General features: G+C 36.3%; 1 non-coding gene across 1 annotated transcript; it reads left to right on the top strand.

The window, feature by feature from the left end:
- Positions 1–10,728: 10,728 nt before the first annotated feature.
- On the top strand, positions 10,729–10,835 carry LOC141722258 (small nucleolar RNA R71). The gene has a single exon (XR_012575278.1). It is a non-coding gene; the product is annotated as a small nucleolar RNA R71 (small nucleolar RNA).
- Positions 10,836–25,998: the final 15,163 nt, after the last annotated feature.

Here is a 25,998-nt window from a genome sequence, read left to right as displayed (position 1 = left end):
CAAGAACCCTCATATATAAACACACATTAACGTTTAAAATAACCTCAACAAATTTCAATGGCTAGAATCCAATTCTACCATTTAAAATCGTTGGGATGGTTTCCAACATTCATGTATACGTTAGATAGAAGAGAAACAAAGAAGAACAATATTTAGAAAATATCTCTTCTATTTTGTAAAGTATAAAACGTTTTAACAGAAAGAAGAAGATCGAGTTTGAGAGAAAAAGAAACTCCTATAAGTTAGGAAATCAATTTGAATAAGTTAAAATGAATTATACTTGAGCTCTCTATATATAATGCACGTATATTTATTAGAGAAATCCTTACAACTGATATAAAAGAAGTTCCTATAAAATCTCCATGAAATTCGACTTCCTTGTTGAATCTGGACTGTGCATCTTAGCTTGCTGTTATTTTGAAAATCGTGATCATAACTTGCTGAAATAGATCACTTATGACAGCTTGCTATCAAGATACTTAAATGACACCTGCAAACAAGCTTAAATAATAGTATGATAACTTGCTGTGTTAGATCATCAAAACTAAGGGATTTACAATATGTAATGGAGATTCTAGTAAGTACTCCACTAAATATAATGAGATTTTTTTATATAATAAACATTTTGACAAGGTTTTGTTAAAATAAAATTAATATTGTGAGGCTACTAATATATTAAGATTTTATAAAAATATGCGTAAGTGTTAAGAGAATTTTTAAGTTGTGGTGCAAAGAGATTTTTAAATAACTATATTTTACAATTAATATAACAATGTCAAATTGAATATTTAATACACATTTTTAGAAGGGAGATTCCCGTAGTGACATTTTTAATTTTATACATCTTTTATATTTTTATTTTAAATAAAAATAATTTTTATTATTAGATAGAATAATCAAATTCAAAAAATAATATTATTTTAACATTATATACTATTTGGACATGAAAGATTCTATTAAATAGTTCAATATAAAATATTAACCTTTCTTTAATAATAGTAATAATAGTAATATATAACGAAGATTTTCTCAAGTACTCCATTGAATATTTTGTGATTTGTTTTATAAAATATATACTTTTTAAATTTTTAAAAAACCTTTGAAACTAAAAATTAATATTTTTTGTAAGATTATAAATTAAATATATAAGAACTAGACATATTGATATATTAATATTCTATTAAAATATGGGGAAGTATTAAGAGAATTTTATGTTGACACCTACTAATATTAAGATACTGCTAAAATATGCTAAAGTAATATGAGAATTTTATGTAATATATACTGAATTATCTTTTAAGTGTTTTGAAAGAGATATGTCCTAAGTCCAATCATGTATGAGGATTTAGGAATAACTTTTATTTAATCTGTTTTGATTTCATTGATATTAATAAAAGACTTGTTTTGTTTTTATTGCGGGCTATATCTATTTAAATGTTTAAATAAGATATACCACATTTTAGAGTAAAGCTTTTTATGGATTGTGATGAGATCATAATAATGAGACCTAAAAGATGATAACTCTAAACTTAAATAGTTCCTGGTCGTAGGATTACTAACTGGTAATTAATAATCCGCAAAGATCGGTACATACTATGCTTGCTTCATTATGAAGGATGTCTGTTCTCATAGACATTTGTGTGGTGACACTATAGCTAGTATGTAGGTGCTTATTATAGAATAAGTTCACTGAACATGACTCATACAGCTGAACAACTGATGGAGTTCACTCACCTGTCAGTAGTTGTTCACATAGTGATAGTTGTACAAGTATCCTTAGACTTGAGGTCATCATGGTCATCTTGTGTACACTGAACTATGTTTTGGTTTAGTTCTTAGTCTCTGTTAGGGCGGAAACACGCGCTAATAATACACGCAAGTATACGCGTTCGCAAGTAATATAGAATACTTTCTAGTTCGTTCCCACAGAGACTCAGACTAATTATTGTTTAATTAAACTCATGCACCAACGTATGATTACTTCTCAATTTTAAGACACTAACACTTAGAATTGTTGACTAAATATTAACTACAATTAATTACTTAATTAATCACTTAAATAACACTTCAATTAACAATATTAAAACACTCATGAGATCACAACTTCATTACTACTTCCTTCAATAGTTATTGTTATTATCCTTAGCATGCAACAGTGATGATATTAATCGAATAACACGAAACTGATAAAAGCCAACTTTCATTGTACTAATACCATTCTACCAAGCATCCACAATTAAGATAGAAGTTGAATAGGCATCAATTATGTTGAGTTCCTATATGTCTACAGAAATTGACAACATAACAATTTAAGCACGAGTTATTCCTTTTGATTACACAGGGCGAATAAAACTGTTAGAGTTACCCACTAATCATGCACATCATACATGAACCTATGCTAGCATGGCAAGTTCTAAATCTCAAGATCCACCGTCGCTTCACAAGAGATTAACACCCTATCTTATATGTTCGCGACGCACATAAGACGAATACGCACAACCAATACTAGATATCATATAATCATTACACACTAAGGTATCAAACAATTAACTAAAGAATTCCATAGTAAATCCGTTACATCCCCATGATCACGATTAGCCCATGATAGCACTTATCGTCATCATGGGTTCATATGAAATCATGATAAACAAACACAAAAGAATAATAACTAAACTAATTATATTAAATCAGAGTAGGTCACAAGAGTAATTAGGTTCAAAGTAAGAAAACTAGCATCCAACGTTACAACGAAATAAGAATCACAAGAAAATATACTTCCTCTTCGTTGCTGTGTACTAAAACGGTCTTCTTCCTTATCTCCTTCGCTCCTTGCTTAATACCACGATCCAACCTCGTTAAAACGTCTCCAAATCTACTTATATAATAGTCCCATAAAACTCAGATTACATAAAAGTTAGAAGCCAAACAGAAGTAGAAGTCTAAAATATTTTATCAAAATTCCCGACCCTGCGCGGCCGCTCAGCATAGCTGAGCGGGCGCTCAGGACCCTACTGGATTTTTCCTGAGTTTGCTCCGTTTCTTCGCCGTAATCTGCCCCTTTCCTTCCTCTCGCAATGGTGAACACATGCCAAGGCTTATTCTTGATGATTACTCCTCCGAAATGCAACTAATACCCCGAAATGCACAAACACTAGAAAAACGCATCAAATACACAAAATACTTGATTTCAAGGCACCAATTTAAGCCATTTTAAGACATTCTAAGTGGTATAAAATGCCACTTATCACACCCCCAAAAGCGTTACAGACTCAAAAACGAATAAAAACATGCATGAATGCAATCTATATGAAATGCAGCGATCCCCCTTACTACGAACAAACCAACCAATTTACAACATATCAACAAATGCAGTTAGGCGACTAAAGATCAATAGACTCATGCAAACGAACATACTGCCAGAAACGTGGTGTGTGCAGATGCTTAACAGATATGCTTCGGAACTAGACCAATTATTATGACTCAGCGATCATCAAGGCAATCACATGATTATACAAAAAATAAAAAATTCTAGGCACAAAGTGACATATAACACTACAAGAATTCTGGAGCTTATTACGGAATCATGCTTTTTATTCACAACAACAATGCTTATTTGACCGTGCAATGAGTGAGGTCCACAAAAGACTTATACAATGGTATCCATGTAGCGAGCGTTAGGTTAGCGGATCCCAGACTCTAAAAGCCTTAGGTCACTAGGCACAAAGTCTCCTAAGAACTTAATAACTCGAATACCAAAGAGCCCACTCGTGATCAATTATGCATAAACACCTACTTTTTTTTTGGTTTTTTTCTCTTTTTTTTTTCAAAATTTCTGAGCAAGTGCGTTTCGCTCCATCTTGCTCAACCCTAGACTACTCGCATAACATGCGAGCCGGCTACTAGCCAATTGACGCCTAACCACAACTAGCAACAATTCCATTTTTACTCTATTTTTTTTCTTTTTCATGCCTTTATCACTAAGAACCTATTATCAAATTCTAAGCATAATAAATAGATTAACCTTGAAAATAATCAGATTATAACAACAATCTAGCCCTTAAGCATTCTCTAAAACTTAGTGAAAATACAAGTGCTTCTAGCATGCATATCAACCTACACGACTCAATATCACTTTAATGCTATCACTATACTCGCATCAATATCACAAATCAGTCGATAAATCATCGCAAAAGGGAAGGGATCATGTCATATGCATGAGCTATATGATATGACAAACAAATGACAAACAAATAAAGCTATATAAAAAAAACTATATGGCAAAAATTATGCAACTATATGAACCAACTATCATGAATATGCAGCTATATGACACACATAAAATATTCCTTAACTACCACCCCCAAACTTAAAATCTTCACTGTCCCCGGTGAAGGTAGTAGAAAGGAACACAGGGTATACCTACTCGGAGTCATCATCATCATCACCCTCAGTGGGTGGAGTATCAGGCGGCGGGTATGCAGAGTCATCACCAAAAACTGGCCACTGGATATCAGCTCCAAGGCCCCGAAAAGAAGTCCCTAACGCAAGGGTGAGCTCCTGAGCAAACCTGCTCTGTGTCTCGTACATGGCATCCATCCGCCATGAAAGCCTCCTATACTGGGAATCAGCCATCCCAGCACCCTCCTGAGCTCTCGAAGAACCAGCCTCATCACGCCTAGGCCTAGCCATAGTAGCACCTCGTGCTGGACGCCCTCCTGGAAGATGATAACCCATCCCATGCTCTTCGGGCTCACCACCGGTCCACTCCTGCATCCCATTCAGAGTCCCAGAATCAATCGGAGCGGCCGGCAACTGCAACCGCTAATGAGACGGCCAGTTTACTCCCACTGCTCGGCAAGGCTTCGTGACCGTGGATGCATAAGGGATGTTCATGTGCTTAGCTCCCCTCAAAAACTTCAGAATTCCTTGGTAGATAAACTCACCAAGGTCCACATAGTACTCCTCATTAAGAATTCCCCACAACAACTGTGTTCTCTCAACTGTGACCTCATGTGCATGTGAAGAAGGCAGAATATTAGCGCAAATAAACGCATTTCATGCACGGGCATACCTGTTCATAGCGATCACCGGGAAGTGACGATACTCATTAGTTCCTGTCCTGAAGGTCCAAACTGTGCCCGGCCTACAAAGAGTAGCACAAATCAAATCCAAGTCGAAATTCTCAGCAGTCTTCTCATTCCAGTTCTCCTCCTCGGGCTTCCTCTCTCGCTGCCCAATCACACGGCGAATCGCCACTGGGTGATAATCAACCGTCAGCCCTCGGACCACAGAAAACCCATTCTTCTCGGCCTTCGCGTTCGCATAGAACTCGCGAACCACGCTCATCGGCACTGCTTCGGGCGACTCACAAAAAGCTATCCACCCCTTCTCTGCAATCATAGATAGCAACTCACCATCCCTCCCCGATGGTAAAAACCCTCTCTCCTTCAGAATCGGCTTCCCCAAAAGCCTAGTGTACTCCTTCTCCGCAACTCTGTCATTCAACCGAGGCCTTACAGCAGTACCCCTCGATGAATCAGCAGTAGGGACTGTGCTGCTGATATCAATAGTTCTTGCTCTCTTGGGTGCCATTGAATCTGAATAAAAGTGTTTAAGAACTGTGTTTTTGTGCTTGGGAGAGAGTTTGAGTGTAGAAGTTTTGTGGGAGATATGAAGAATAGGTGTATGTATACATAGGGTGTAGATTAGGTTAAAATTAAATTAGGAGTGGGGTTGAGGGATAAAATCTTTGGGTAATAGGAAAAGAATTCGTGGGTTTATGGGCTGTGATTTATTTTTTTATTTTCTGATTTTTTTTGGATATTTTATGAGTTAAAAAAATTCTGAAAAAAAAATTTTTAGTCTCGTTTTTCTGATTTTTTTTTGGTTTTGAATAGGTTATTAACTTCTAAGGGTTCCTGTAACCACAAATCATGGGTTGCCTCCCACGCAGCGCTTCTTTTTCGTCATTAGCTTGACGTTGCGTACCTTCCTCAAGTTGACAATAAAATGGCACTAACCACTTCTCGGTTTGCCATGTCCCCATAGTAGTGCTTCAAACGCTGACCATTAACCTTGATTGCTTGGTCCAGATCATTCTCAAAAATTTCTACCGCTCCATGTGGAAACACAGTTTTTACAATAAAAGGTCCAGACCACCTTGATTTCAACTTTCCAGGAAAAAGTCGGAGACGAGAGTTGAATAAGAGAACTTGTTGCCCCGGCACGAATAACTTAGGATGTAGCTTCCTATCGTGCCACCTCTTCACCTTTTCCTTGTACATTTTGTTATTCTCGTACGCTTGAAGTCGGAATTCATCAAGTTCATTAAGCTGAAGCATTCTCTTCTTACCAGCTGCATCTAAATCCAGGTTCAACTTTTTCAACGCCCAGTAGGCCTTATGCTCAAGCTCCGCAGGTAAATGACATCCCTTACCATACACCAGCTGAAACGGGGACATACCAAGTGGAGTTTTGTATGCTGTTCTGTAAGCCCAAACAGCTTCATCGAGCTTTAAAGACCAATCCTTCCTTGACGGACAAACAACCTTCTCTAGAATGCGCTTGATCTCTCTGTTAGACACTTCCGCTTGACCATTTGTTTATGGATGATAGGCAGTAGCAACTCGATGATTCACATTATAACGCTGCATCATAGAAGTGAACTTACGGTTGCAGAAATGCGACCCTTCATCACTTATGATTACCCGAGGTGTTCCAAACCTTGTGAAAATCTGCTTATGAAGAAAATTCAGCACTGCCTTTGCATCGTTTGTCGGTAGAGCTTTGACTTCTACCCATTTTGAGACATAATCGACTACCAGCAAGATGTACTGATTATTGCAGGATGAGACAAAAGGCCCCATGAAATTGATTCCCCAAACATCAAAGACCTCGACTTCAAGCATCACATTTAACGGCATCTCATCCTTTCTCATCAAATTTCCCACTCTTTGGCAATGATCACACCTTAAAACAAACTGATGAGCATCCTTAAACAAAGTAGGCCAGAAAAAACCTGCTTACAGAATACGAGCTGCCGTCTTCTCACCACCATAGTGTCCACCATAAACTGTGGAGTGGCAGTCTCGTAATATCCCCTCCGTCTCACAGAACGGGATACATCTCCTGATGATCTGGTCAGCTCTCTGTCTAAACAAATATGGTTCATCCCACATATACCACTTCACCTCATGCATAAACTTCTTCTTTTGAGCTGAGGTCAAATTAGGAGGCATTATATTGCTGACAAGATAGTTTACAATATCTGCAAACCATGGCTCTTCCTCCTGAACTGAGAACAACTGCTCATCCGGAAAAGATTCGTTGATCAATGTCTTATCTTTTGAAGTAGACTCGGGATTCTCTAACCTAGAGAGATGGTCAGCTACTTGATTCTCAGTACCTTTTCGATCCTTGATCTCTAACTCAAATTCCTGAAGTAAGAGCACCCAACGAATGAGTCTCGGCTTCGAATCCTTCTTGGAAACCAAATAGCGAATGGCCGCATGATCAGTGAATACTGTCACTTTTGTCCCAAGCAGATAAGATCGAAATTTCTCGAAACCAAAGACTATAGCCAAGAGCTCCTTCTCAGTAGTGGTGTAGTTCATTTGTGCCCCATTTAAGGTCTTACTCGCATAGTAGACCACATGAAAGAGATTATTCTTGCACTGCCCAAGAACTACACCTACCGCATAATCACTCGCATCACATATCATCTCAAATGGCTCTGTCCAATCTGGTGCTGTAATAACTGGTGCAGTGATCAAACTCTTTTTGAGAGTCTCGAATGCAATTAAACATTCATCATCAAATTTAAAAGGCACATCTTTCTCAAGCAAGTTGCACAATGGCTTAGATATCTTTGAAAAGTCCTTGATGAACTGCCGATAAAAACCCGCATGACCAAGAAAACTACGGATTCCTTTCACAGACATAGGTGGTGGAAGATTTTCAATGACTCCCACCTTGGCCTTGTCCACCTCCAGACCCTTGCTAGAGACCTTATGCCCGAGAATAATGTCTTCACGCACCATATAATGACATTTCTCCCAATTGAGCACCAAATTAGTTTCCACGCACCTTTTGAGTACGGCACGAAGATTATTCAAACATTCATCATACGAATGTCCAAAGACGGAGAAGTCGTGCATGAACACCTCGACATTATTTCCAATCATGTCAGAGAATATCGCCATCATACATCTCTGAAAAGTGGCAGGTGCACCACATAACCCAAACGAAACTCTGTGAAAAGCAAACGTGCCAAATGGACACGTGAAGGTAGTCTTTTCCTGATCCTCTGGTGCAATACAAATCTGATTATACCCTGAATAGCCATCCAAAAGACAATAATACTCATGACCAGCCAACCTGTCAAGCATCTGATCAATGAATGGAAGAGGGAAGTGATCCATCCTCGTGGCTTTGTTCAACTTTCGATAATCCATGCATACTCTCCATCCTGTAACTGTTCGAGTGGGGATGAGCTCGTTCTTCTCATTTGCTACCACAGTAATACCTCCTTTCTTAGGCACACATTTTACGGGGCTCACCCAAAAACTGTCAGAAATAGGATAAATGATGCCTGCATCTAGCCATTTCAGAATTTCTTTCTTCACCACCTCTTTCATGATAGGATTAAGTCTGCGCTGCTGCTCAACAGTTGGCTTACTACCTTCCTCTAGCAGAATTTTATGCATACAATATGAAGGGCTGATCCCCTTGATGTATGCTATGGTCCATCCAATAGCTGATTTGAATTCTCTCAAAATCCTTAAGAGCTTGTCTTCTTCACTACCTGAAAGGTCAGATGCAATAATACCAGGTAAAGTGGATGCATCACCTAAAAAAGTATACCTCAAGTGTTCAGGTAATGGCTTGAGCTCCAAGGTAGGTGCTTCCTCTATTGATGGTTTGAGCTTTCCTTCAGCATTCTTGAGGTTAGAAGTACCAAGAGATTCAAACGGCATGTCCAGCTTTCGCTTCCAGGGAGAAGCATTCAGATATTGTAATTGCTCGTTGCCATCTTCATCATCACTGTCAAAATCCCCCACTAAGGCCTTTTCCAATGCATCAGACATTAGCATGTGATCGAGTTCTGAAGTAACCGCAGAATCAATCACATCCACTTTTAAGCACTCCTCATCTTCTGTAGGGAATTTTATTGCCTTGAACACGTTGAAGGTCATATCCTGATCTTGTACCCGCATAGTAAGTTCACATTTCTGCACATCTATCAAGGTATGACCAGTAGCCAAGAAAGGTCTTCCCAAGATTATGGGAATTTTCTTATCTTCCTCGAAATCTAGAATAACAAAATCTGCAGGAAAGAAGAGCTTATCCACCTTGACTAGCACATCCTCCACTATGCCCCTTGGGTAAGTAATAGAACGATCAGCCAATTGTAGAGACACGTATGTGGGTTTTGGATCAGGAAAATCCAACTTTTTAAAGATCGATAACGGCATCAGATTGATGCTTGCTCCCAAATCACAAAGGCACTTGTCAAACGACAACTTGCCAATGGTGCAAGGAATGGTGAAGCTACCTGGATCTTTAAGCTTTGGAGGTAACTTTTGTTGCAGAACAGCGCTGCATTCTTCCGTTAGAGCAACGGTCTCAAGGTCATCCAGTTTTACCTTCCTTGAAAGAATACTCTTCATAAACTTCGCATAACTAGGCATTTGCTCCAGAGCTTTAGCGAAAGGTATATTGCTGTGAAGTTTCTTGAACACCTCCAGAAACTTACCGAACTGTTTATGCAGCTTTTGTTGCTGCAATCTCTTAGGGAAAGGTGGTGGAGGATAGAGCTGTTTCTCCCCTGTATTACCCTCAGGCAGAGTGTGTTCAACATTAGTCTTCCTTGGTTCCGCCGCTTTCTCCTTTTGCTTAGCTTCTTCATCTCTAACTTCAGCTTCTCCTTTTTTTGCCTTTTCAGCGTCAGCAACTTTCCCAGACCTTAAGGTAATAGCTTTGACTTGCTCTTTAGCTTCCTTCCTGCCTGGTACTTCTGTGTCACTGGGAAGTGTGCCAGGTTGACGATTGAGCACTGCATTGGCTATTTGACCGATTTGATTTTCCAAGGTCTTGATAGAAACCGCCTGACTCTTGCATAACAACTTAAGTTCCTCAAAATCAGCACTAGTAGGTGCAGCTGCACTTCCCTGTTGAGGATATGATTGCCTTTGAGCCTACTGCTGTGGTTGCTGGAATCCAGGTGGATTAAACTGTTTACTCACACCTTGCTGATATGATGGCTGAATAGCATTCTGATTATTACCCCAGCTGAAATTTGGATGATTTCTGCTGTTAGGATGATAAGTAGCTGGCACAAGCTACTGTTGTCGCTGATATTTATTCACATACTGCACAGATTCGTTGACAAGAGAACAGTGATCCGTAGCATGAGAACCTGCACAAAGCTCACTGACCATAGCTATTTGATTAACTCCATATGTAGCTAGAGAATCAACCTTCATCGACAGCGCTTGAAGCTGCGCTGCAATAGCGGTGGCTGCATCGACTTCCAGAATACCTGCTACCTTCCCAGGCATCATCCTCTGAGTTGGGTTTTGATGCTCATTTACAGCCATAGTCTCGATAAGATTATAAGCCTCAATATAGCTTTTGGCCCATAAGGCGCCTCCAGCTGCTGCATTGAGCATGGGCCGAGATTGGGCCCTCAAACCATTATAGAAACCAGTGATCACCATCCAATCGGGCATTCCATGATGTGGACACTTTCTCAACATTTCCTTGTAGCGTTCCCAAGCTTCGCACATAGATTCTGTAGGTTGCTGCGCAAACTGAGTAAGAGCACTCCTCATAGCAGCAGTTTTTGCCATCGGATAAAACTTCACCAGAAACTTTTACGCAAGATCTTGCCAAGTAGTGATGGACCCAGCTGGTTCAGAATGTAACCAGTCCTTAGCTTTGTCCCTCAGTGAGAATGGGAAAAGCCTCAGCTTGATAGCCTCATCAGTGACGCCATTATACTTGAAAGTGCTGCAGATCTCGACAAAATTCCTTATGTGCATGTTGGGGTCTTCAGTCGCAGCTCCTCCAAAAGAAACAGAATTCTGCACCATCTGAATAGTGCCCGGCTTGATTTCAAAGGTGTTAGCTTGAATAGCCGGATGAAGAACGCTTGACTGAATGTCATCAATTTTAGGCCGAGAAAAGTCCATAAGAGCTGGATCAGCCTGAACAATACGATCACCCATGATTACTGGTTCTTTCTGCTCAGTTCCTGAATCCGAATCTTTAAAATCTATCTTCTCCGGAATATCAAGAACTTCGTCTGTCTCCTCAGCTGTATCTAAAGTCCTCTTGCGAGTACGAGAACGAGTTTGCATAAACGTTCGTTAAAGTACCTGAAACACAACTAGAAACAATAAGTAACAACTACGTCCTAATCACTGAGTCCTAACGATGAATGATGGTAAGTACATAAACTAAACAAATACGCCGAGTCCCCGGCAGCGGCGCCAAAAACTTGTTAGGGCGGAAACACGCGCTAATAATACACGCAAGTATACGCGTTCGCAAGTAATATAGAATACTTTCTAGTTCGTTCCCACAGAGACTCAGACTAATTATTGTTTAATTAAACTCACGCACCAATGTATGATTACTTCTCAATATTAAGACACTAACACATAGAATTGTTGACTAAATATTAACTACAATTAATTACTTAATTAATCATTTAAATAACACTTCAATTAACAATGTTAAAACACTCATGAGATCACAACTTCATTACTACTTCCTTCAATAGTTATTGTTATTACCCTTAGTATGCAACAGTGATGATATTAATCGAATAACACGAAACTGATAAAAGCCAACTTTCATTGTACTAATACCATTCTACCAAGCATCCACAATTAAGATAGAAGTTGAATATGCATCAATTATGTTGAGTTCCTATATGTCTACAGAAATTGACAACATAACGATTTAAGCACAAGTTATTCCTTTTGATTACACAGGGCGAATAAAACTGTTAGAGTTACCCACTAATCATGCACATCATACATGAACCTATGCTAGCATGGCAAGTTCTAAATCTCAAGATCCACCATCGCTTCATAAGAGATTAACACCCTATCTTATATGTTCGTGATGCACATAAGACAAATACGCACAACCAATACTAGATATCATACAATCATTACACACTAAGGTATCAAACAATTAACTAAAGAATTCCATAGTAAATCCGTTACGTCCCCATGATCACGATTAGCCCATGATAGCACTTATCGCCATCATGGGTTCATATGAAATCATGATAAACAAACACAAGAGAATAATAACTAAACTAATTATATTAAATCAGAGTACGTCACAAGAGTAATTAGGTTCAAAGTAAGAAAACTAGCATCCAACGTTACAACGAAATAAGAATCACAAGAAAATATGCTTCCTCTTCGTTACTGTGTGCTAAAACGGTCTTCTTCCTTATCTCTTTCGCTCCTTGCTTAATACCACGATCCAACCTCGTGAAAACGTCTCCAAATCTACTTATATAATAGTCCCATAAAACTCAGATTACATAGAAGTTAGAAGCCAAACAGAAGTAGAAGTCTAAAATATTTTATCAAAATTCCCGACCCTGCGCGGCCGCTCAGCATAACTGAGCGGGCGCTCAGCCTTCTGCGCGGCCGCTCAGCATAGCTGAGCGGGCGCTCAGGACCCTACTGGATTTTTCCTGAGTTTGCTCCGTTTCTTCGCCGTAATCTGCCCCTTTCCTTCCTCTCGCAATGGTGAACACATGCCAAGGCTTATTCTTGATGATTACTCCTCCGAAATGCAACTAATACCCTGAAATGCACAAACACTAGAAAAACGCATCAAATACACAAAATACTTGATTTCAAGGCACCAATTTAAGCCATTTTAAGACGTTCTAAGTGGTATAAAATGCCACTTATCAGTCTCAAGGGACAGTTATAAGGGCTCTACTGGGTATAGGAATTTGTACACGAAGATAGTGTATGATCAATAAAGGATCTACCCCTTCCAGTGTAGGAAGAAAATGTTCAATGTTGATCCACTTATGATTAGTTCAGGAATCTCTGGCCAGAGTGAATGAAATTAGAAAGGAGTTTCTAATTTACATTAAATAGAACTAAGCATAGTGAATGGGAAAGCAAGTGATTAAATAAGATAGGCTTGACACAAGTTCCATGCCTCGTATTTAATCATGACGTTGCAGGGTAGAAGGAATTAATTGTACGGTAACTATTCACTGAATAGGTTCTTGGTATTCTAAGCAGTGAATTTGTATTATATGGATAATCGCGATATGCTGAGAATTATCCCTCACGATGTAGAATAAATATGATTAATTAATTAATCATATTTAATGAATTAGAGAATTTATATAAATAATGATAAAATAGTTTTATTATTATTTATTTCTACTACCGGCTTAATATTGAATCTACAGGGTCACACCATAAAAGAGAATGATTTAATGGTGGAGAAATTAATTAATAATGGCTGATAATTATTTATTTATGAAATAAATAATTAATTGGAAAATTTAATAATTGATTAAATGAGATTTAATTGATTATAAATTAATTAAGAAAAAGTTCTTAATATTATTAATTAAGAATTTAATTTTTGGAAATTAAATCAAGTGAGAATTATTTCTAAAGTGTTTAGAAAAAAGATTAATAATTAAAAGGTGTTTTAATTATTAGTGAGAATAATAAAGGGTTAGTAATAATAATATTTTATGGGAAAATTTTCAGCTGAAAATTTTGCCTATAAGTATACTGTTATAGACCCTATTTTTGCCTCAACCAAAAGATTTACAAAACCCTAATTCTCTCCATCCCCTCCTCCTTCATTACATCATTTTCTTGGTGGATACCGGTGGAGTGCTTCACACTTGAGGAGCAGCTGCTAAGGATCTCCGTTCATCATTTTTGGATTGCCATTAAAGACCTCCATCTTTCCATTAACGTAAAGCTTCTTAAGGTAAACATACTGAACTACGAATTAAATATTATTTTTCGCATGGATCCTGCGGAGGGTTTCATTTTTTTAAGATTTAAATTTACGTTTTCGTTGCGTTTATGTGCTAAAAACCCTTCAATGGCATCAGAGCTACTTGCGAAAAGTTTTTAATTCGTTTATGTGTTTAACTGTTTTCAATATATGAGCATGTACGTGATTCACCATGATTTGATGTTGATATAATATGCTTATATATGTATGGTTTTGAATATATGATATTCATGTGAGTTGTATAATCATAAAATGATTATGTAATCTGTATATATACTGATATATACATGATTTATGTTTGTTCTAATTATGAGAATCATATTAGATACGGATTCTGAATTGGCTACTGCAGATTTGCTGAAATCTTGGTCTGGTGTCTGATTTACGCAAACGAATACCCTATTCCATAGGTAAACGAGCATCTGAACAAAACTGATAATTAAAGCTATCAATGACTCGTATGTAAGGCGTTTGACGTCGTTTACTGCCCGTAAACAATGATTCTTGTTTTTCTGATTTATTCTGATTTTTCTGATTTTTGTCATATTTTTTTATGATTAGATCATGGATAATATGATATGTTAAGATCAGATTATGTGTTTTAACATGCTTTTATGTGTTGTATGAGCATGGTGGATGGTTATGGCCTTTCGACCTTAGTGTAATGGTTTTGGTTTTGGTTTTAAATACTACTTGCATGTCGTCAATCTTTGTAATCATAAATCTCGAATGTAACTCGAGTTATTCTTGTAAGTTCATTAGATTAGTTTTACTTTCAATCATGTAATGTAATTGAAGACTCAAGAAGGCTATCCAATGGAGGTGATACAAAGAAGAAGACGAGTCATACAAGAAGTCTAAACAAAGAAGAAGACTTATGTAATAAGTAGTTGTATTTATTTCCATCACCATATTAAATTGACCTTGATCTTTATCATGATCTTGATAAAGATCACATAGGATGGAGTTATAACCAAACATATTTACTTTATTGCACTTTATATTTACTTGTTTATTTAATTTTATATATGAGATATATGCCTATGTTTACCATGCGATGATAGATTTAGGTGAACTTTAATCAATATAAGGCGTGCTCTAGAAAATCTAGAATAGGAATCGTTTCTTGCCTTAACAATAAATATTATGAATACGATCATGAGATTCTTGTGTTTATGAAACACGTAATTGAATATGAATTTTCAATATTGAGAGAAAGGATGATTCTGTCAACAACAGATTTCTATCTGTAAGAAAGGGTTATTAAGTGACGCCTCTTGACAATGCTCCACCCGATCTGGGAATCATCTGATTATCGATTATTGATTTGAAATATTTAATTTAAAAGGAAGAATCTCTTTATAATATGATTATGATTATAACATAATATAATCCCTCTAAAATTAAATAATATCAAGTAGTAATTGGCCAATGACACAACGGGCTTGTGTCGGTCATAGCCTTCCAACATGGTAGAAAGTGCTTCTTATTTTTAAATCATTGTCGTTTCGTGCTACAGCCGAGGGCTTTGATTTCGAAATAAGAAATACTTGTCTATTACATAGAGATGTGTACATTGAATTAGAATCTAAAGGTCAGTACGTGCTACAGCCGTGGGCCGTTGGAGACTAATTCAATTGTACAAAATGTTGGGTCATACTTGACTTAGAATATTGAGTTTGTCGTGCCACAGCCGTGACTCAATTATTCAAGAGGCTAAACTTATATTAGGGAATAACATAAGATGTAATTGACAAGAGTTATCTACCTATTGAACATCACATGATATTTCGTGCCACACACGAGGTTGTGTGATGGAATGTAGGATCCCTATTCCCACTAGCATTATGAATGCTTAATTTTCACTTAGGTGGTTGACAAAATTAGATAAACTAGTGGGAGACACTTATGAATAAAGACCCGATTCATATAGTGTTTTGAAATATTTGCTAAGTGTTGTTATGTGTTTATCATTTACAGATTTACTATATTCGTCATGTCTTCTGCACTATCACTCCGGAGCATAATAGATGCTCACAAGTTGACTGGTTCTAATTTAGTTGTTTGTTTTCACTGTAACAAGTTGGGGCACTAGAAGAGGAACTGCAAGGTTTACCTTGCAGAATTGAAGAAGAAGAAGAAGGCTAGTAAGACTACCACTTCTGATTCAGGCATGTTCATGATCGAAGTTAATATGTCACTAGGTCAAATTTCTACTTGGGTATTAAATACCGCCTGTGGTTCTCATATTTGCAATTCATTGCAAGGACTAAAGGGAAGTAGGACACATGATCGAAGGGACAATTATAAGGGCTCTACTGGGTATAGGAATTTGTACACGAAGATAGTGTATGATCAATAAATGATCTACCTCTTCCAGTGTAGGAAGAGAATGTTCAATGATGATCCACTTATGATTAGTTCAGGAATCTCTGGCCTGAGTGAATGAAATTAGAAAGGAGTTTCTAATTTACATTAAATAGAACTAAGCATAGTGAATGGGAAAGCAAGTGATTAAAAAGATAGGCTTGACACAAGTTCCATGCCTCGTATTTAATCGTGACATTGCAGGGTAGAAGGAATTAATTGTACGGTAACTACTCACTGAATAGGTTCTTGGTATTCTAAGCAGTGAATTCGTATTATCCGGATAGTCGCGATATGCTGAGAAGTATCCCTCACGATGTAGAATAAATATGATTAATTAATTAATCATATTTATTGAATTAGAGAATTTATATAAATAATGATAAAATAGTTTTATTATTTATTTCTACTACCGGCTTAATATTGAATTAGGTTTATTTTGTAGTTTTGAGTCTGTTTATGCTTGAGGACAAGCATCGATTCAAGTTTGGGTGTGTGATAAGTGGATTTTATATCTACTTGGAACACTTCATTACAGGCTTAAGTTGGTGTTTTGGACTCAAGTTGTTGGTATTTTTGATGTGTTTTTGCGTTATTGCATTGTAGGCACTAGTTGGATGAAGAAAGAAGATTTTTATTGAAATGTGCCGAAAAGAGATCAGAATTGGAAGCCTAAGCCATTCTCAAGTTGTAGAGAATCTCGTTAGCTTTACGTGTGTAGTTGAATCGCCTAATTTTGACGAGTAGAACTCAAGATACGGCCAAAAGAAGAAACTGCGGAAAAGTCCAGAAGTCAGGCGTGGCCGCCCCCAAAACCAGCGCGCCCGCGCTGACTTTCTTCCAAAACAGCGCGACCGCCTCGCAAGCAGCACAGCCGCTCGCCCTGATTTTTGGCCAAGAATCCTGATTTTAGTAGAAATGGAAGATATTAAGGGTCCTGATCATCCTGGAGCCTATATATACCAATAAAAAGACGTTTTTAACAACAAGGAGCGAGAGGAGAGCAATAAGAAGACCTAGAGAATACGAGAAGGGTATGGAGAAGAAGACTTTTATTTTCTTTAACATAGTTGATACATGGATGCTTGTTTTCGATTTGTCTTTGAACCCTAATACTCTTATATTGTTTATTATCATGCTTTCATTGGAACCCATGGTGACGATGAGTTCGGTTATGAACTAATCATTATCGTGGGGTTCTAACGGATTTACTTATGGATTTTTATAGTTAATTTGTTTCAATATCTTGGTGTGTGGTGATTTATTGATTCCTAGTATTGGTTGTGCTTATTCGTCTTATGTGCGTAGCTAATATATAAGATAGCGTTTTAATCTCTTTTGAAGCGACAATGAATATAGAGGTTTAGAACTTGCCATGCTAGCATAGGTTCATGTATAATTGTTATGCATGATTCGTAGGTAATTTTAACCATCTTACTTGCCCTATGTAATCATGATAGATAACTTGTTCATTAAACCATTGTGTTATCAAATTCTATAGACATATAGGGTCTCAACATAATTGGTGTCTATTCAGCATCTATCTCTTTTGTGGATGTCTGGTAGTAGGGTATTCGTACAACAAAAGTTGGCGTTTACTAGTTTTGTGTTATCTGATTAGTTGTCATCACCATTGCATGCTAAGGTTAAGAACAATAACTTTGAATGAAGTATTTAATAAAGTTAGGATCCCATGTTTGTCTCATATAAGTAATTCAACCTCAATTCTCTTAGTTAATGCTATTTAGTATAATCTCTTAGTTTAATCAAAACCCAATTTGTTGTTTGTCTTAGCATTGAGCGATAACCATACATTGTTGCATAAATGCATAAACTGAATTTAACCTAAACTAGTCTATGTGGGAATGAATCTGACTTATATCTTATACTACATGCGAACGCGTATACTTGCGTGAATTTTAGCATGTGTTTTCGCCATAACAATTTCCAGCTCGAATTCCTGAAGTAAGAGAATCCATCAAATCAAATGAGGTTTTGAATCTTTCTTCGATACAAGATATCGAATAACAACATGATTAGTGAAAACTGTCACTTTGGTCCCAAGTAAATAAGATCGAAATTTCTCAAAACCATAGATAATTGCCAGCAACTCCTTCTCTGTAGTAGTGTAATTCAGCTGAGCACCATTAAGGGTTTTACTAGCATAGTAAACCACATGGAAAATGTTCTACTTCCTTTGGCCAAGAACTGCTCCAACTGCATAGTCACTAGCATCACACATCATCTCGAAAGGCTCATTCCAATCAGGTGTTGTAGTCAAACTCTTTTTCAAGCTCTCAAAAGCAGCTAGACATTCTTCATCGAATTTGAAGGGAACATCCTTTTCCAGCAAATTGCACAAAGGCTTAGAGATTTTGGAGAAATATTTGATGAATCGCCGATAGAAACCCGCATGACCAAGAAAACTGCGGACTCCTTTAACTGAGATTAGCGGAGGAAGATTTTCATTGACCCCCACCTTGGCCTTATCCACCTCAAGACCCTTGCTAGATACCTTGTGCCCAAGAATGATACCCTATTGCACCATAAAGTGACATTTTTCCCAATTGAGCACCAGATTGGTCTCAACACATCTTTTCAGCACCAACCCAAGATTATACAAGCATTCGTCATAAGAAGTACCGAACACAGAAAAGTCATCCATGAACACCTCCACATTAGTGCCAATCATATCTGAGAAAATGGCCATCACGTATCTCTAAAAAGTAGCAGGTGCACCACAAAGTCCGAAAGAGACTCGACGAAAAGCAAAAGTGTCAAATGGACAAGTAAACGTGGTCTTCTCTTGATCTTATGGAGCAATGCAAATCTAATTATATCCCGAATATCCATCCAGAAGACAATAGTACTCATGACCAGCCAACCTGTCAAGCATGTGATCAAAGAATGTGAGCGAGAAGTGATCCTTCCTGGTGGCTTTATTCAAGTTTCGATAATCCATGTGAACTCTTTATCATATGACTGTCCGAGTAGGGATGACCTCATTCTTCTCATTAGTTACAACTGTAATGCCTCATTTCTTAGGCACACACTGCACCAGACTCACCCACGAACTGTCAAATATAAGATAAATGATTCTTGTATCTAGCCATTTACTATTTTCCTTCTTCACAACCTCCTTCATGATAGGATTTAACATACTTTGTTGCCTAACAGTTGGCTTGCTTCCATCCTCAAACAGAATTTTATGCATGCAATAAGAAGGGTTGATTCTCTGGATATCTGCTATAGTCCATCCAATTGCTGATTTAAACTCTCTCAGAATTCTCAAGAGCTTATCTTCATCACTTCCTGAAAGGTCATATGCAATAATAACAGTCAAAGTAGATGCATCACCTAAAAATGCATACCTCAATTGCTCAAGCAGTGGTTTGAGCTCAAGTGTAGGAGCTTCTTCAATAGATGGCTTGAGACGCTTTGGAGAATTTTTCAGCTCTTCCAATATTAGAGATTCGAATGGCAAGTCCAACTTCCTCTTCCATGGAAATGCATTCAAATACTGCATCTGCTCTTCCCCTTCTTCATCTTCACCATCAAGATCCCCCGTTAATGCTCTTTCTAAGGCGTCAGTCCTTAGCAAGCGATCAAGCTCTGAAGTCACTACGGAGTCGACCAACTCCACTTTAAAGCCCTCCACTTCATCAGTGGGGAATTTCATTGCATTGAAGACATTGAACGTGACATCCTGACCTTGAACTCTCATGGTAAGTTCACTCATTTGCACATCAATTAGAGTTCGGCCTATAGCTAAGAATGATCTTCTTAAGATAATGGGAATCTTCTTATCTTCCTCAAAGTCTAGAATGACGAAATCAGCAGGGAAGATGAGTTTATCCACCTTAACCAATAAATCCTCCACTACTCCTCGTGGATAAGTGATGGAACGGTCAGCCAACTACAAAGACATGTTCACAGGTTTTGGATCAGGTAGTCCAAGTTTCTTGGAAACGGAAAAGGGCATCAGATTGATGCTAGCTCCCAAGTCACACAAATACTTGTCGAACGACAGATTGCCAATGGTGCAAGTTATCGTGAAGCTTCCTAGATCTTTAATCTTAGGAGGTAGTTTTTGTTGCAGCACATCACTGCACTCTTCCTTTAGAGCAACGGTTTCCAACACCTCAAGTTTTAGCTTTCGAGATAGAATACCCTTCATGAACTTAGCATAGCTCGACATCTGTTCTAGAGCTTCAGCAAAAGGTATGTTAATGTGCAACTTCTTGAAAACCTCCAAAAACTTGGTAAATTGCTTATCTGACCATATATATATGGTCAGATTTGGGGTGTAATTAGTATAGTTGAGATAACTAAATAACAGGTGGGTGGTAAATTCAAAACATTTAGTTTGGAACGGGATCTTTAGGGAAAATATTGAGTTTGGCGCATCGAAATGAGTGCAATATGAGAAATAGAAGGGACTTACGAAAACTACTTTTGGCCAATGATTTTTAACGGAATAGGTAAGTCCCATGTGAAAAAACCATGGGCGGAGGTATTGCTGTAATATCCGGGATATCGCGTGTAATTATTGTTATCAATAAATGATTATTATATGATTATTATGTGAATTTTTATGAATTATCTGTTGATTGATAATAATATTTGGATGTTTATATGTGACAGGATATGAGTATGCTAATTTTAATATGTCTGGAATAAAATATAGATAACTGTGATATTTTTCTGGTAATTTTTGGAGTGTTATTTGATTTTATATTAATTTATAAATTTTTTAATTATTTTCTAAATAATTACAAAATTATTTTATAAAGCTGGGAATCGTCCAACCTCAACCGTTTTTACGTTTTTACAACCCGAAACTCGTCCGAAAACTCCTTCCTAACTTAATTAGGAATTTTGGATATTTTCCGTGTTTTGACTTTTTCGATTCGGATTACGGTTTGACCCGTACGCGTCCCGGTGTATAATTTTCGATACGATAATTATTTTGATATATCAACAAAACCTGTATTCTCGAAAGACGGGATAATATTACATTATTTTCGTATAAAGTGTTTTATAAAAAGTCCGGTTGAGATAATTATCCAATACGAGTATTAAATCGGATCATTTTTGCAGTTACTTAGCAGCTAAGTAACTAATTTATCGATCAAAATGATCCAACACGATCCAATATTCCATAAATATATATAGCCCTTTTATTATTTCATTTTATTTGTAAAATCATAATCGATCGGTAAACATATAAGATTTACAGAGAAAAACCCTAAAAACGTTGCGTTCTTCATAATCAAACCCACGAACGAAGGCGTTACTGAACTCCGATTCGGGCGTGCAATATATCAAAACGAAGCTCTCGAAAATACCTATGTGAATCAACCATCTATTTATGTGCAGAAATCACGGTATTTTTCCTAGTTAATTATTTTATTTCGAATTATTTATGGATTAAAATAGAAATTTTTGTTTTTGATGTTTTTGATGTGATTTGAGGGCATAATCATATAGATCTTTTCTTCCTGGTCAATTGGGTATATTATATGTTTGACCCGTCTTGACCCGTTTGTTTGACCCGCTTTTGATCCTTTTTGTCCCTAATTCCAGATCCAATTTCTGTTTCTGATTTACTTTATTTAAAAATCATTTTAAAATTCTATTTAAATCATAATTAATTCTGGAAAATTATTTTAAAAATTCAAAAAAATGTTTTTAATTATTTAAAAATAAATCTGATTTATTTTAATTAATTTTAATTAATTTTAATTATTTTAATTAATCAATTAATTTAATATTAATTGATTAATTAATATAATTAAATATTAATTAATTTTAATTGATTTAATAGTTAGATTTAATTATTTAAAATTGATTTAAAAATCCTGAAAAATAGTTTTGAGCTTTAAAATATTATTTAAAATTATTTTCCAGGCTCGATAATTATTATAAAATTATTTTAAAGTCATATTCGGGTATTAGAACCCTGTTATTTAATTATAAAATGATTCGGAGACCCGTTTTAATTTTGAAAAATGTTCAAAAATTCATAATTAATACTTGGAAAATTATTTTAACCCCAAATTTTCTTTGAATAATTATTTTAATTAAATATCTTACGTGCTACGTGTTATATGTGATCCGATTGATGCATAATGTGATTGTACGTGCATTGTTTAACTGTTTTATTCATACCTTTCAATTCGTACATCAGATTTGGGTGAAACTGTAACACCCCCAAATCCGGGGTCGGGGATTCGGGTTGTCACGAGTTCCATTTCCCTTATCAATACTTAATCTTAACAGTCAACCAACTACTGAGTACTGTGACCCCACAATATAAACACACACACACCACAAGTTATAGTCTCAGAGATGAATGCCAAAAAATAACACAAGTCATTTTATTCCACAATTATAAACCGTTACACCTTAAAAGGGTTTCTGAATAATTTACATATTCCTTGCCATTATTACAATTCATATTATACATAAGCCTGGTTCATTAATAGTTAAAAACCTAGCCTATTGGTAGCTCCTACCTCAGCTACGGCGGCATCAACGCTTCCAGATGACTGCGGAACATTTCCTAACCGCTTGCGAATTGGAAGCTTGGTCTTGTTCATCTTTTCTATCTGTTGTTGTGTGATGAAAAAAGAAAGCAAGGGTGAGCAACAAGCCCACCAAAATAATATGTATACTGATTAACAATATATGAGCATTCTCATAGTACTCATGAAAGTCTTGGTCAAAAGAAATGAACCAAGCTGATATCTAACGCGACCAAGTCGTAAAATATTCAGTATATATATACATATATATATATATATACTTTTCACAATATTTGAAATCCTCTGACATGTATAACATCCACAGAATTCCAGTTTATAACTGTAAAAAATATCGTTGTAAGGTGATCTCATATATCTAACCTTGTCTCAACGTTTTTCTGAAAATCTTTGACATGCACAAGATAATCATTTACTAGATATAAGTCTAAAAGATAAAGTTACAAGATACTCCAATATACTTATATCTTTTCCAAATACTACTTGAACTACCACCGTTCATGTTATAATTAGTTTCAAAAGTTCATCACATAGATGAGACTACAAGAAAAGACTTGGATAGATTCAATCTTTGAAATATTATTGAATGAAATGAAGTTACGAGATACTTTATTTAGTCCCGATATATATATCCACATATATATCTCTTATACATTTCCGGGAAACCTCTGTTATGTAAAGTATGAACAGAGTTTGTAACATCCAATGAATTTTGGAAAGGAAAAGAATTTTGGCATAAACCCGATATCTTGCTGATCAGGCAAAGATACCAATAAGTAACCTTTTCTACTGTAGATGGATGAATTCCTCGCCGGTCATCACCCGGGCCGCATTAGGACCTCGTACTAGACCGTTACCCGGCAACTCACGCGTGGATGGACTGTCACCCAGCCTCTTATACCTTCATAGACCGTACCCCATCCTGTCGCTTATGCCGACTCAATTAGATGGACTTACTTCCCGAACATTGGGCAAGTAATCAAATTGTTTTCTCAAAACAGCAACCTCGTTGCGAATATAAAATACACCACAGAGCCGGATCCCTAAGATTTTTAAGCGAATATTCAAGTCTCCTTCGAAAGGAAGATCTTAAATTTGAAAACGAGTTTTTGGGATCCGCTCTAACTTTTAAAATCATTTTGAAGACTCAAAAACATTTTTAAGAATGTTTGGAGTAATGCTGATTTAATGAAATAAATCAGTCCCGATATATTAGAAAATATCTGAATATTATTATTTAAATAATATTCCCATAAGGATAATCCTTATAAAAATAATTGAAATAAAAGTTTTAAAACTCATACTTGAAATGGATATTAAATAACCAAAGATATACTTATACGAACGTATGATCTTTATTTGAATAATCGAAAATAAGTTTGATTATCGAAACATTATTCTTTAATAAAATAAAGAATATTATTTAATAAATAAGCGGAGTCATAAGTCCTCAAATGAATATTCAAAATAATATTCATTAAATAAAATATAGCGAGTCATAAGTCCTCGAATGAATATTCAAATTAATATTCATTAAATAAAATAAACCGAGTCATAAGTCCTCGAATGAATATTCAAAGTAATATTCATTAAAAAAATATAGCGAGTCATAAGTCCTCCAATGAATATTCAAATTAATATTTATTAAATAAAATAAACCGAGTCATAAGTCCTCAAATGAATATTCAAAGTAATATTCATTAATAAAAATAAAGTTATCGAATAAACCTTATTCGATTAATAGTTTTGAAAACTATTTTTATATATATATAAATATATATAATATACTCGGGAACATCGACTCCCGGTTTTAGGAAATGTTCACCTTTGGGTCCCCTATACTAAGGGTATACGCAACTACTGCTTATCTCTAGCATAAGTATTATGCAACTTATAAGCATTTGAATCAACATATATATATATATATCAAGATTACGAAATAGACATGCATATATACCATATCACATGCTCCAATATATCGCAAGATTTTCTAATTAACCATCATGCATCTATCACAAGATAATGGATATACATATGTATACATCACAACAACAGTATAACGGGTAGAAAACTTGCCTGAGTGTTCTCGGATAGACTTAAGCTTAGAGTTGGTCCGATAACCTATGAACAACAACATAAGTCGGAATTAATCCCCGGTCGCTTAAGAAACTAAACTTTAACCAATTAGACCCCTAACGTTCGCTTTCGCGCTTAACGATTCACTTAAGTCGCTCGAATACCCTCGGCTCCACCATTTTTAATAAATTAACCATTAAGAGTTTTAAAGAGATTCTTTCGCGAGTACCTTACCAACTGCCTAATACAATTAACATAATTGCTTCATACCCCAATTAGTCATTTAAAGTCCTTAACCAAGGTTTCAAAGTAAGGCGAGGGGTAATGGTTCGGTCGCGAAGCGCCGTTACTTAAAACGGTCCTTTCTCCTAAACCGTACATCGGATTCAAACGAACCACATATCAAAATGAAGCTCGTAACATGATCTATGTAATCATGGTAATGGTCAGAACCTAACAGTGAGTTCATGGGTCCTGATGTTAAGAACAAAAATAGTCTAAAGTAAATCGGGCATTACGACGACTATGTTTACGCGATTACCAAATTTTATCCTACTCCAAATCAACCACAAATCAACCACAATTCAACCACAATTCAACCATACTACCAAACTCCATCCATACATTACTACAACAGCCCCAACACCTCAAGTTCTCCAATTTATATTATTCTCAAACATGAACTAAAACTATTCTTATGTTCATTAACTAATAACCAAGATTTATAACTCCAAAAACATCACAAAACCAACTAATCTCTACATATTCAATCACCATGCTTCTCATGAACTATACTACTCATAATAAGCTCTTAATATGCAATAACAATGCTAGGTTAAGAGATTATACCTTCCTCGGTGAGTAAGAGTAACTAAGGAGCTTGGAATCACCCTTGAAAGTCCTTACCAAAGCTTAATCTAACCAAAAATACAAGATCAAACTATTTAAATTTCTTGAAAACACTATTCACTCTCTTCTT

The sequence above is a fragment of the Apium graveolens genome, chromosome 4, assembly GCF_009905375.1.
Source record: "Apium graveolens cultivar Ventura chromosome 4, ASM990537v1, whole genome shotgun sequence".
NCBI classification, from domain to species: domain Eukaryota; kingdom Viridiplantae; phylum Streptophyta; class Magnoliopsida; order Apiales; family Apiaceae; genus Apium; species Apium graveolens.
Note: the sequence above shows the minus strand (reverse complement) of the source record. Positions and strands in the feature narration are given on the sequence as shown.